General features: G+C 40.4%; 1 protein-coding gene across 1 annotated transcript in view; it reads left to right on the forward strand.

Moving 5' to 3' along the window:
• Positions 1-12,838, forward strand: part of C1QTNF4 (C1q and TNF related 4) — a 48,291-nt gene that overhangs the window by 2,185 nt on the left and 33,268 nt on the right. The window contains exon 2 of the mRNA XM_040558949.1: positions 10,056-10,140. The gene's annotated coding sequence lies outside the window, so the exon portion shown is untranslated. The remainder of the gene's footprint in view (positions 1-10,055; positions 10,141-12,838) is intronic.

The following is a 12,838-nucleotide window of genomic DNA, read 5'->3' on the forward strand; positions in this document are numbered from 1 at the left end:
TTTCAGTAATGTCCTTGGAGTGAAAAATGATCTTTGGCAAGAATGTGAAAAGCCAAACACAAACTATTGGCACTTATTATAGCTTTTCATATACTTACACAGTTATATAGTAAGCATTTTCACTGCTGTTCCTACAGTCTGTTCCAAGAATCTCAGGAATTTGCAAAGTAGGCTATTGTTTCTCTTCCTACAGTCAGGAATCTGAGGAATCAATTCTTATTCCCCATGTACCTAATAATCCTTGACATTCTCAATTAACAACAGGAACAATAGCTGATGTTACAATATTTAGGATGAGCCAAGACTGTTTTCATCTCCTTCCCTAAGCTATTTGTTTGCCTTTTAATCCATCTCCCACCAATTATTATTTAAGCAGGGACCAGGTCTGGTATCATTCAAACATAAAAGAGTGGTGGATGTCTCAAAGATAATTATGTCTCTACATGTCTTGTGCTCAGCAGGAGAAACCCAAGGGAGAGGCAGGAGGAACTGAACCGTTGCACATTTCTGTTTGTCAGCAAATGGCTCGCAGCCAGCTGGTCTCTGGACCAGACACGGAGCTTGGGGGCAGCTAGGGCTATTGCTGGGGGGCATGTAGGGGCACAAAGTATATAGATCCACAATAAATGAGACTTTATTATGTGGCTCCTGAAAAAAAGCTTTTCTTAATCCTATGTTTTACTAAAAGTTTTAGTAAATCCTTCGGGATATCTGTGTCTTCCATTTTTATGTGCACATCTGGTATTTGGAAGTCTCTTGCAGAATAAAACCCATGTTCATCTTGCAGGTCTACACAGTAGTAAATCTGAATTTTGGATTGCCATGCTTAGTTTTATTTCGGCGTTGTTTAGCTCTCTCGGCTTTCTCATTATTCTGAGGACAACTAGACAAGGAAATGCTGTGCTTGAACCAGGAGACCTCACTGGATGTCTGCAACTCAGCCCAAGCATTGGTGCCCCCCCTCAGTCTGCAGAACTTTCTGGTTTTCCTGCCTTGCAAGCTGCGATTTGATCTCGGCAATCAGCATTCAATAGTTCTGACAACTTCATGACCTTAGAATATAATTCAATTAGCCATAAATACATTTCTCTGTCATATCCAGAAGCCCTCCCTCCAGATTTTGCTGTGATTTGTGCAGGAATTCATTACTATATATCAGTTCTTTGTTTATTCTCTTCAGAAGCAATTATGTATATCATATTGAATTGCCCTGTATCTTATCTGAATGATCCTTCCAAGTGGAATGAAATACCACTTCTCATCTGATTACATTTTTCTTTTCCTGGATGGCTTGTTTATATGTCTGTAGTTACTTCCTTTCTCTGTGCTGCTAGGATAATCACTCTTTCTTCTTTTAGTAAAATGCCCACCTTAATTTTTTCCTCAAAGTGCTGACATGGTATCCGCTTGTGCTCTAAATCTCTGCCTCCTTCTGACCATCCTTGTGAAATTTCAGTTATGCTAAATAAAATCTCTCTGTGTAAGTTCCAGTGTGAAATTCTCTTAATTTTGAAATTATAAAAGCAGCATGCTTCACTACATAAATTTCATACCCATCGATATCTCTTTCATGTAGTATTGATCTGTTTATCACCCTACTCAAGAAATCCATATTTCCTCCCTTATTTATATTCTACAGAAAAATCATGTCCCTGTAGCTTCAGCATCATATGTATAACTTTAGCTGGTAGTAAATGAGAAAGTTTCTTCAGTGTGAGCACATCCGGAATTCTCGCAGGCTTATGCTTCAAACATCCAACATGGGACCAGTTCTTACTAATTCCTTTTCAAAGCTGAGTTAGTTTCTTCCACCTCAAAAGAGATCTCAGGGAATCTACAACTTGTTCTTGAGAATACTCAGACCTGCATTTCTGGAAGTTGCCACTGCTGTAAGTATACCTGACATAGGCAAATCCTTTGTATTTGCTGTTTGCTAGTGTGTTAAACTACTCTTTCATCTTCCCAATGTCAGTAACGCTCCTAATATGGCACGTGAGAACTCCATTCAGTGCAAGGTTATGAAAATTTATTTATTAAATGTGCTTATGAACATATAGCTCAGAAGATGGATCAGATAAGTGAAGCTTACCCTTCTGGTAGGCTGTGTGGAAGGGCAAATATGTCTTCTTACCAGGAAAAAAAAAAACAGTTTCAGCACTTCCATCATTGGTGCACATGCCATGTGAGATTGTCCCTCTTCCTAAAATTAAAGATTGTCCGTGCATAGGCAAATCCATTTCAATATTATTTTTGTGAGGGGATTGTTATTTTTATTTTCACAAGCAAAACTATTTGAATACCAGGGGTTTTGGTTGCTGCACAATCACACAGAAATTTCTAAAGTTACTTTGGCTCTTTGGATTCCATGGGCAGAGCAGCCATCAATGACAGGAGATGATTCAAAACAGTTTCTGTGGTGCTGCTCTTGTGGTGGGGACCAGCTCAGTTGCAAAAACATCAAGGCCAGCTGCAGGGCAGGCAGGGGAGAGAGTAAGAAGCTGTGCTAAACTAATAAAACAGAAGAAAAAGATTTAAAGTGTAATCACCTCCTCTTACCTGCAACTATCTATTACTTTTCCTTCATAGCATGCAGAGAACAGCCAGCACACTTGAGAGAAGTGATGTTGCTCCAGGCAGCCTCTGACATAGTTAATTTTAGATCAAACCTATATCTGCATCACCAGACTACATGCCATCCTTTTTCTCGAGATCAGAAATGCATTTCAACACAGAGATTTGACGAGCCATTTGTAATAGCCTCAAACTCACAGGTATTGTTGCCATTTTGGTTTACTTGGCTGCTTGAGTCCCTCCTACACAGCCCTATTGCTATCCCAAGTTTAGCATTTGCAAGCCAGACTGAAGTAACCTTAATTAATAGCAACCTGGATCAAGGCATAGATTATTTTGAAAGAGGTGCAAACTTGTGAAGCTAAATTTCTCATGTAGACACTCAAATCTCCCAACCTGGATGCATACAGGAAGTCAGAGAGAATTTTAAAATATATTTTACAACTTTACCTCTGTTTCCTTTTTTCTGGTACAATCAAATAGCTCCAGGCAGCTGGCAGGACCTTTCGGGTGATAATTTAAAAGTATGTTCTGGTAGAATGCCAAGTCTTCGGTTATGTAAAACCCAAAATACACAGACCAGTCTTTGGGTACTAGCTCTTATTCTGTTACTCTGTGGAGAAGCTAATGTGAATATAATTTTCAGTATTTTTCAGCTGCCTGTGAATCCTATTCAAAGTGGCTTTGTTCAATGCAAAAGAACAAAAAAAAGTGAAGTCTAAGGAGAAGTGAATCTTACTGGTCTATTTTCAGCATGCGTACCCCAAGATGAGTGAAAAACCAAACACTGCTAATGATGAAAAGCAAATCATTTTCATTCTTTCAGTACTAGATGGTAACTTTAACATTTTAGTATGATTTTTATGGTGATGGCATCCCCTTAAAATAAAATAATAGCTTAATTAAGAAAGGAAATGTGTCCATAAATATATGCATAAAAAAATTAAATGGTCCCATATTTCTGTGTGAGTAGGAGGTAGGGAGAGAAAAAACGTACATCAAAAAGTTGGTCTGTACCATTTTAGTAAGTTGATACAAGGTGGAGGAAGAGGGAAAGCATCTCTTGTAGTGCGTGCATTTATATCAAACCCATTGGAGTAACAATGATAGTAAAACAGTTTGTTGAAGCAGATCCTCATATAGCTGGGGCTTGCATCTTTAATGGAAATAAATGAACTCATCTGACATGAGAGGAATGTTTCATGAGGGTGGAAAGAATGCAAGGGCTGTTTGAGTGAGCAGTCAGGGTTTAAGCTTACAGGAAATAAATGTCAGCTTGCTAGAGGTCACCTCACCTTCATATGACAGGCATTCGTGGCGGAGCATTCACAGTCTAAGCTGTGGAAAGTGAATGCTGTGAAGGAACAGAGGGTTCCTTCCAGTGACTGGGACCCCAAGAGTGATCCAAGCGATAATGTACAGCTTTGTATCAGCAAGCAGTCAGAGGTTGTTTGCATATAATTAGGCACGTAAAGTTTTTTTGTGAGATCACTTAGGGCTTGGAATTGGAAATAAAACACAAGTGAAAGTAAACCTGCACCGTAAACTTGCATGACCTGTCTGATGGGGAGGACAGAGAGCGGATTCCAGGAGAAGAAATCCTGGTAAAGAAATGGGGCAGTTCCAGAGGTCGAAGGAAGACAACCTGACTGTGCAAGGCATAAGGCTTTCAAGCACTGACTACTTAGTCTTCCCTACACTCACAAAGAAAGATAAATTTAATAGGAAAACACAGATTTAGAAAACATTAAGAGATTGTGGATCTAGACAACACCACAGCTGAGTCCAGAATTGGAAGTCTCTGTCCAAACTCAGGTCCAGAGATAACGCTTCCCATTCCTGTTAAAATCCTAAACATAAATCCCAGTGATCTCAAGAGTATCCCGTTTAGGTTGAAATTGGTGCCAAATAAAGGCTGCAACTAGAAAACCCTGGAGCTCTGTTGTTGTGGTGTTTTGGCTTTTTGTTTTGTTTTCAGCTATCTACAGAGTATATACAAGGCAAGAAATGTCACAGCATGCTTTTCTGTCTCACAGATGTGAAACTGCTCATGAGCTATATTTAGCCTGGGCCCTGAATACACCAAGTGCACAGATACAAAAAGTTCCTTTACTGGTCTGACATCTCTCAGGTACCCTATGGCACTCTCTTGCCCCAGTGTGCACACACCTCTGCCCTCTGGTGCACTTTGCTGCCCTTGTGTAGCTGTGAAGGTAAGCTGCAGAATGGCATCTTACCTTCATACCAATTTCCACTTATCTGGAGAGACACCTGCAAGAGCATGAAAGAAGTTTGGTCTCCAAAACTTCAAAACCTTGGGGGGCTGGAATTAGATGATCTTTAAGGTCCCTTCCAATCCAAACCATTCTGCGATTCTATGATTCCAAGATCTGCTAAGCTTCTGGCCTCTGCCAGGAGCTGATATATGACTAATTAATACCAACTTTGATGATAGATTTCAATTTGGAAATTAGGTGGTGACCTGTCAGAGCACTGAAGTGTCAAAACTTAACAGAAATTTCTCAGTCCTTTCTCTCTTGCACTTGACTGTAAATATGGCCTTTGCAGGCTTCTCAGGGAAGGTGGGCTGATTTGCCACAGTCTGTAATTATTGCTGGAGGAAGAGCAGACAGCTTTGTGAAACCTCAAAAAGTTAAGGGAATAATTTAAATCACCAACAGACTCAGTTACACCGTGGCATATGAACCTGAAAACACAAAACTTTCCGTGATGCACAGTCATTATCCTCCTCTGATGGCGGTGTTAAATTGTGCACAATGGCAAGAAAAGCAAAGATCCCAAACCTACCAACTGCTGTGATAAGAGAGAAAATCCTGAAGTGAACAGGACTGCAGTAGGATTGTGACATTTTAATGATAGTTTAAAAATACAAAAATGTCTGAAGTGGAGACAGTCAGTCTTCTATTCATTCTCTTTCTGTGTGAATAGCAGTCCTGACGGAAGCATAAGGTGGAATTCGTCAACTAGCCTTTCAGTTTTGTAGACATAGATTTAAGAAACTATTTTAAAACAGAAATAATTTTAATCTGACAATAATGTGGTGAGTTTTAGTTTTGCTTCTGCCAAGATCTGTCTATAACCAGTGATAGAAATACATTGCACGTGGCCCTGATTTCTTCTGTTTGTTTTTTTTTTCTTTTTTTTCCCCAAGTTCACACGATCTGAGCACTACCTAATGAGTCAGAATCCCCCAAATGATGTCTTCCTGAAATTCTAAGATTTTCCCGTCAGTCTGACATAAAGCCTGTATAACACATCAATATATAGTTGTACCTCTCTGACTAAATAGGGAAGTATTGCTTTCTAATTGAGATTGGTGAATCTATGCAGGTAGGCTGAGATGGAGAAACCAGGAGAGAACCTGAGTATCGGTGAGAAAAGTTCTGGGTGGAGACTGAGAGATCACATCTAGACTAAGGAAATAAGTGCTGTTAAAAATGGGATGTTTCGGTCAGTGCAGCCTCTAGGTTGCCTTCAGGACTCATTAAAATACAGTTTCCCCACTTCCACTAGGACTTTAAAAAGTTTAGCATTTCGAAAAAGCTTTTTAAAAATACATTTTGTATACAGGCAAAATATAGCATTGAGGAAGTAGTGGAAGGAAAAACTGCGGAGTGGAGAGTAATTCACACAGTGCCTTAGGAAGGAAATTAAATATGTATGTGAGGTTTTGGGGGAGGATCTGTAGCATGAAGGCCTATCTGTGGAACATTTTATTTGCCTTGCACACAGTCATACCACAAGACTTCTTGATTTAGCTCACGAAACAAAAGGTTTCGTAATATCTGGTTGCTCGATATAGTTGCATAAGAACAGTAAAACTGAGAAAATGGTAGCCAGTCTGCAATTATTAGAAGTAATCAGATGACTGGCACCAAACTGCAAATAGGTAACATCCATCTGGCCAGGCTGGAAGGAACTGACTGGATTTGGCCTGTGAGAAGAAGTAATCCGTTGGACCATGCTGTTCCAGGGCTGTGTTGAAGGGCCTACAAACAGCAGTGAAAAACCAGGGGCTAGATGTCAGGTGTCCGCTTCATTTTCAGCCTTCCTCATCAAAGAGCTTTCAGTCCAGGCTGTCTTAATCTCAGAAACCAAGAACCAAGGCAGTGGCTTCCAAGCTAAAATGGCGTCACATTCACAGCACGGTATTCTGAAGACTTAGCTAACAGGTGTGATAAATGCTTGCGCTTTAGCTGGTGATGGATGAACTGCCTAGCTGAAGTTTTGAGACGGTGATGTCTCAGCCTCACAGGTAGGTACTCCCGTCATGGTGGCCCCAGTCCTGTGTTTACAGTCACAACAGATCCAACAGGAAGAACTGTGAAGTTTGGGGGGAAATATCTCCCATGTGTACTGGGTCTGGCTGGGGTGGAGTTAACTTTCCCTGCAGCAGCCCATACAGTGCTGTGCTCTGCACTTGTAGCTAGAACAGCAGTGGCATCACACCAGTGTTGTGTCTGCTGCTGAGCAGTGCTGGCACAGCATCAGGACTCTCTCTAACCCTCCTAGGGGTGGGCAAAAATGTGAGAAAAGAAACATCACCAGGGCAGCTGACCTAAACCAACCAAAGGGATATTCCATACCATATGATGTCACACAGCAATAAAGGTGGAAAAAGGAGGAAGAGGGGAGGGGTGGGCTCTCGTTGTGAAAACGTCTGTCCTCCCGAATACTGGCTACGTGCATTGAGGCCCTGCTTCAAGGACGTGGTCAAGCATCGCTCATTTGTGGGAAGTAGAGAGTAATTTCTTTCCTCTGCACTTCCACACAGCCTTTACTTGTTTTGTTTTGTTTTTTCCCTTTCCCACACCCTTTTCCCCTTTCCCTTTTCCCCTTTCCCTTTTTTCCCTTTAGTTAAATCGTTTAATTAATAATAATATTTCCTTAATAATTATTTTTTCCCTTTAATTAAATTATCCTTATCTCAAGCCGTGAGTTGTTCTTTCCTTTACTTCTTCCCCTCCTCTTCCAAGGAGGGGGAGTGAGAGAGCAGTTGTGGTGGAGTTCAGCTGCCTAGCATGGTAAAACCACCACACAATGTTTGAACCAAACATGAGGGAGTCTGCATATATTTGTTTGATTTTGAGGGACAATCTGTAGAGTGTGAAAGCACTGTTGTCAGAGACCAGAATGGCCTTATTAGAGCAGAGGAGCTGCAGAGCTGTGAGAAGTACGTTTTATCCAGTGCCTGAGTGGACAACTCGGTGTATCAGGCATTGGCCAGTAGCTTCTTGAGTTCGCAAGTCAGTAAAAAATTAATAGAAATTCACTGGTGTAATAAACACGACTGTCACCGACTACGTGTCCCAGGAGAAATATCAGCACCCGGTAGCAGAATCTTTTGAGGGCTGCCTTCAGTTCTTCTCCACAGTATCGTGTTGTTCTTGACTGTCTCTCAACCATTCTCTCCTATTCCATAAGCTCATACATTCTCTTTCTAAAAATAATTATGCTAATAATACATTGAGGCTCTAAAAAATTTATCATACTGGATTTGAACAAAATGCCTATTTCCCCCAAAAAAATGGTTAGAGAAGAGTGATCATGGTTTTAAACACTGACCTTTTGCTCCTCTTTGCCTGGGTGAAGTATGTTACAGCTTCTTTATTGCATATGAAAGAGAACAGGTACCTTCCTATGCCTCAGAGAATGGAAATGAAATACATTTCTGCCTTCAGCAGTTGAGCAACAAAATAAACAAAACAGTTCTGGGAGCCTGTTGGAAGACAATGCGGTCCAGGGCTCTTCAGTTTATCATGGGGGTTTGGCAGACTTCAGCCTAAGCTGAATACTGCTCAGGTATATACGAAGTCAGGAGGGCTGGCAGAGTGGACTTGTTTATCTGCAAGGGTGCGTACACGTTTAACAAGGAGTATGCTTTAGAGATTTGTACTTAGAGATGGAAATTATTTCTGCTGAACTCCTCACTCATGTTAAACCACATTCACCAGTTACATTTGCATTGGCAAATTTACAGTAACAGTTAAATCAATCCCACTTGGATGGGAAGTTCTGTTTGTTCATACTAAACAGGGGTGGTGGTAGCTCTTCCTTTTAGCCAGATGTTCATGTGAGTCACACCTGAGATAATCAATAATCTAGGCAGTGACAGCCAGAAATAATGGCAGTACAGGAATCCCAGATTCATTTAAGGTAACATTAACTTTATCCCCTGCCTGGTTCCACATTTCCACCTGTTCTCTGATACCTCAAAGCAACACAGTCTGTTTCCTGCACCACACAGGACAGATGGCAGGTTCAGAGGCCACACGGGAGCTGTAAGTGCTGGGTCATGCTCCTGTAGCAGAGGCCCAGAGGCTCTCTCCTCCCGTGGAAACTCAGTCTTAAATTTAGCCCCTGGCTTTGGCAAGCACAAACTGAGATCTTCAGCTTTTGTGCAAACAGCACACACTGTCAAACACACCCTCATCTCCTCTTAAGTAGTAGAAATGGGCCGGGTGTAGTGCATGGTCCCTGGACTGCCAGCTGGACTGCCATGCTGTACTCAGAGAAGAAATTTTCATAATCCTTGGTTATGTTTCTCTGCTAGATCCCTTCGGATTGCAAGACTAATTCTGAGAATAAACCATTCTGTTCCTCTTAGTTACAAGCTTGCTTACCACTCTTTAAAACTTGCACACACTTTATCATATCTCACCTGTAGAAATCAATGAAATCTGGAGGTGCAGTCTATAAAATTTCAGTTGATGGTCAAAAGCTTGAAAATAACACTATTAAATATTTTATTAGAAATCTGGATTGATGGGCAGAAAGTAAAATAATGCTTTTTATGAAAATTTAGGGTGGGGATTAATTTAATATTTTTCAGTCTTTGCAACTGAATATTTGGAACTATGCTTGCTGAACTATGATTAGTTCTGATATGTTTTTTGTTTCTCTTTTCTGTGCCTTAAGCAGGCTTCTTTTCTGCTGTTTCTAGTATGACTAATGGAATCTAATGCAAATAACATGGAAGTTAATATTTCATATGTCATAGCAGCAGAACCTTAAGTGTAGTTTAAGTTAAGAAATTTATTAAAGTTGTCCAGTAAATCTCAGATCTCATCAAAAAAATCTGAAATATCAACACAATTTTGAAAGACTAATCTTTTATTAATACAAGTTACATTAAAAAGAAATAAACCTTGCAACAAGAGAAATATTATGTACGTTAAAAATGTCCAAAACCATAAAAAGGTTGCTCTAAAATTATTTTAAATTAAACATGAGAATCTAACAAAGATAACTGCGATCAACTTTCCTTCTGTGAAAATGGCAGTGAAATTTTTTTGATGGACTCCTGCCATCTACTGCATGATGTAGGAAATGCAGCATAAAAATGTGAAAACCAGGAGAAATCTACCTGCTGACAGTTCAACATAAAAATAGTTCCTATTTTATAATAATTCCAATGCTTAAATACCCTGCATGAAATGTTTTCTCTACCTCTGTAATTTCAGAAAACAGTTGTGCGTGTCTCATCCATTCGGTGTGTCAAAGTCACTCTGGAGCCATGATGTGAAACCAGGTGAAGGCTGAGGAAAGGTAGGAAACCGTGCAATGTCTTTAAAGCTTCACAAGTCCTGGGGAGAACAGTAATCTCAGTCTATACTTGGGGCTAAAAGCTTTGCAGACTGCCTGCACCTGATCTGTTTCCCACTGTGAGTTAGCAGTGTAGTCTGGACCAACCTGTCTTGAGGGCAGAACTTGGAGAACCTTTAATGTAGCAAGGCTGGTTCAAGCTGTGTATCTTCATTTAGCACTGGAGACAGAGCATGCAGGGGAAAAGGAGTCCTTTTCTTTTGCTCAGAAGGCTGATAGAGTTTGATTCCAGAGATCTTGCTCTAAGCAAGCTTTCATGCTCCATGTTGTCTTGTCTCCGAAATGTGTCGACTGTTCAGGGATGCGCCTTTAAAATCAGTTAACCTTTGTTTGTTCCGGAAACCATTGCCCCTGCGAATTCTGTTTTCAGGAAAGAAGGCAACATCTGTATACTGTTTTGACCCACACTATCAAAAGAAATGGCGTTCACCTTGGATATCCAGGATCCATTTTCATGATATTTTGCAATCTAGCTGGTGATGATCCAGCCTAATTCCCTACTCTTCAGCACATTTTCAAATTCCTGCGAGCAGCCTTTCCGGAACTGTCCTTACATGACATAGCAGTGACAACCACTCACCCTCAACCAGCTTTAACTGATAGCTGTTGTGAAAGACAGAAGATAGTGTCCAAGGCTGATAGACTGATAACCACCCAGATAAGCAAGCAAAAGGATGCAACAGGACCTCTGCTGCCTGTATGCAAAGTGCTGATGAAAGGACATCTGCTTCCAAAGAAAGATGCTATATGAATTAGGTGTCTCCTGTGCTGATGAGGCTACTTGTGGTCTGCCATGGCCAGTGCACTAATAGGCTTAATAATATCACCTAGTAGCATTAGCTGTTTGGCCTTAGTTGCCTCCTCTGAAAACATGCTCTAAGTCTTTGGATGAAACCTCAAAATATTTAGCCTGACTACGTGTCCTAGCCCACTGATTCATTTAGAGAGGGCTATGGTCTGGACACAACTACAGATGTGGTTCTTCTAGTTTCTTAAAGCAGGGATTAGACTCTGTTGTAGGCTCCTGGCTTCAGCAAAATGAAGCTCCTACAAGCATAGGATAAAAAAGCATTTAATGGGCCATGAAGTTTTTGCTGTTACCCATAGCCTTGTCAGAAAATCCTGTGAATAAACTCCTGTAGTTCTCTCAAGACTAAGAAAAAGAGAGAGATCAGAATTTCTTACCTTCTGATTTCCTTAATATTTTAATTTCCTTTATCATGGTGGCATTTTAGACTAAATTTTAAATAATTGATTAATAGCTCACTTTTTCTATCTAAATGAGTTTCTAAATGAGAAATCCAGTACTGAATCATTTCTAATACCCTAATTTGTAAGGCCATCTCCAAGTTAAAATTCGTTAAATGAAAATTTAGTAATTACAAGCTCCCTTATGTATACTGTCCATAAAATGTCAGCGTTTCAAGTTTTTAATCAGACTATAAGCCTTTTAAATTCTGTAACTGCATAAAATTAATAGCAATTCAAGAGCCATTGGTGGAGCTTGGCTTGAGACCTACTGACTAGACCTTATATCATTGGGAACTGGTCACTACTATGCAAATCAATTTAAAACACACCAACATGATAAAAATTGAATATTACTCAGAAGTTAGCTACTGCTTGGATTCAATGTATGAAATTCGAACAAGAACAACTTCAGAATAGTATATATGTATTAGTTGCAATAGAGTGTGTGTCCGAGCACATCTGCCTGCACAAAATTCTTGCTGACCTCTAATGATGGAAGCATTTCAGATCAGGTCAAGTCTCATAAATTTGCAACTCCTTTACCTGAGGAACTTGAGGACTGAAAAAAAAAAAAAAAAAAGTCAGAGCAAGTTCACAGTAACTTTCCTGCAATTCAAGAGGTAATCTGTTTGCTTTGTGATTCCTAGAAGATTTGGATGTCATTAAGGGCCATCCATTAAGTATAGAACATGTTTTGCATTTTTTACTCTTTCTTCTGCACTAAAGGACTCTAAAATATGAGAGAAGCCCCAGGAAAAGCCCTTGTCTTGCACCATTTTTGCAAAGTTGTTCTACTAGCAGCAAAAGTAAAAGAATTGTGTCCCCAGATTTTCTTCCATTCTTTCACTCCTTCAGTACCCCCAGATTGCTTCTCAGTTTTCTACTTACTTCACTGTTCGAAAGGCAGCAGAGCCCGCTGGGTTAGTAGTTTGCACTTAGACTTGAGCTGCCTCTGCTCAGTAGCTCCAGGCTGACTTCCTAGCCAGCCAACACCTCTGAGATGGACGAGGGTCTGTCTCTCTCCTCACAACAACATGGTCTTTGTTGCATTGGAAAATCAGACCAAATTGTCCAGAGCAGACACTAATTTAGAGGCTTCTACCTGAATTACACCATGCTGGGATTTTCCAACAGACTGTTGTGCCAAATAGAGAATCCTAACTGGTCCTCTATTCCCTCCCTTTCTGGAAACTTCCAGGGAAAGTTGCCATGCTGCTTCAGATCAGGGTTGTGTTGGGGAGAAGTCCAGTGAGACAAATGCTCATCTCTGGCTTTCGTAGAATGTGACTTCAGAAATGTTATTACATGGACTAGTATTTGCATAAAACAGGATTTCACTCAAAGTCAGCCCAATTCTAAAAGACAAAGGAAAGGCAGAGATCCATCGGTT

This window comes from Cygnus olor, chromosome 5, assembly GCF_009769625.2.
Source record: "Cygnus olor isolate bCygOlo1 chromosome 5, bCygOlo1.pri.v2, whole genome shotgun sequence".
Classification (NCBI taxonomy): domain Eukaryota; kingdom Metazoa; phylum Chordata; class Aves; order Anseriformes; family Anatidae; genus Cygnus; species Cygnus olor.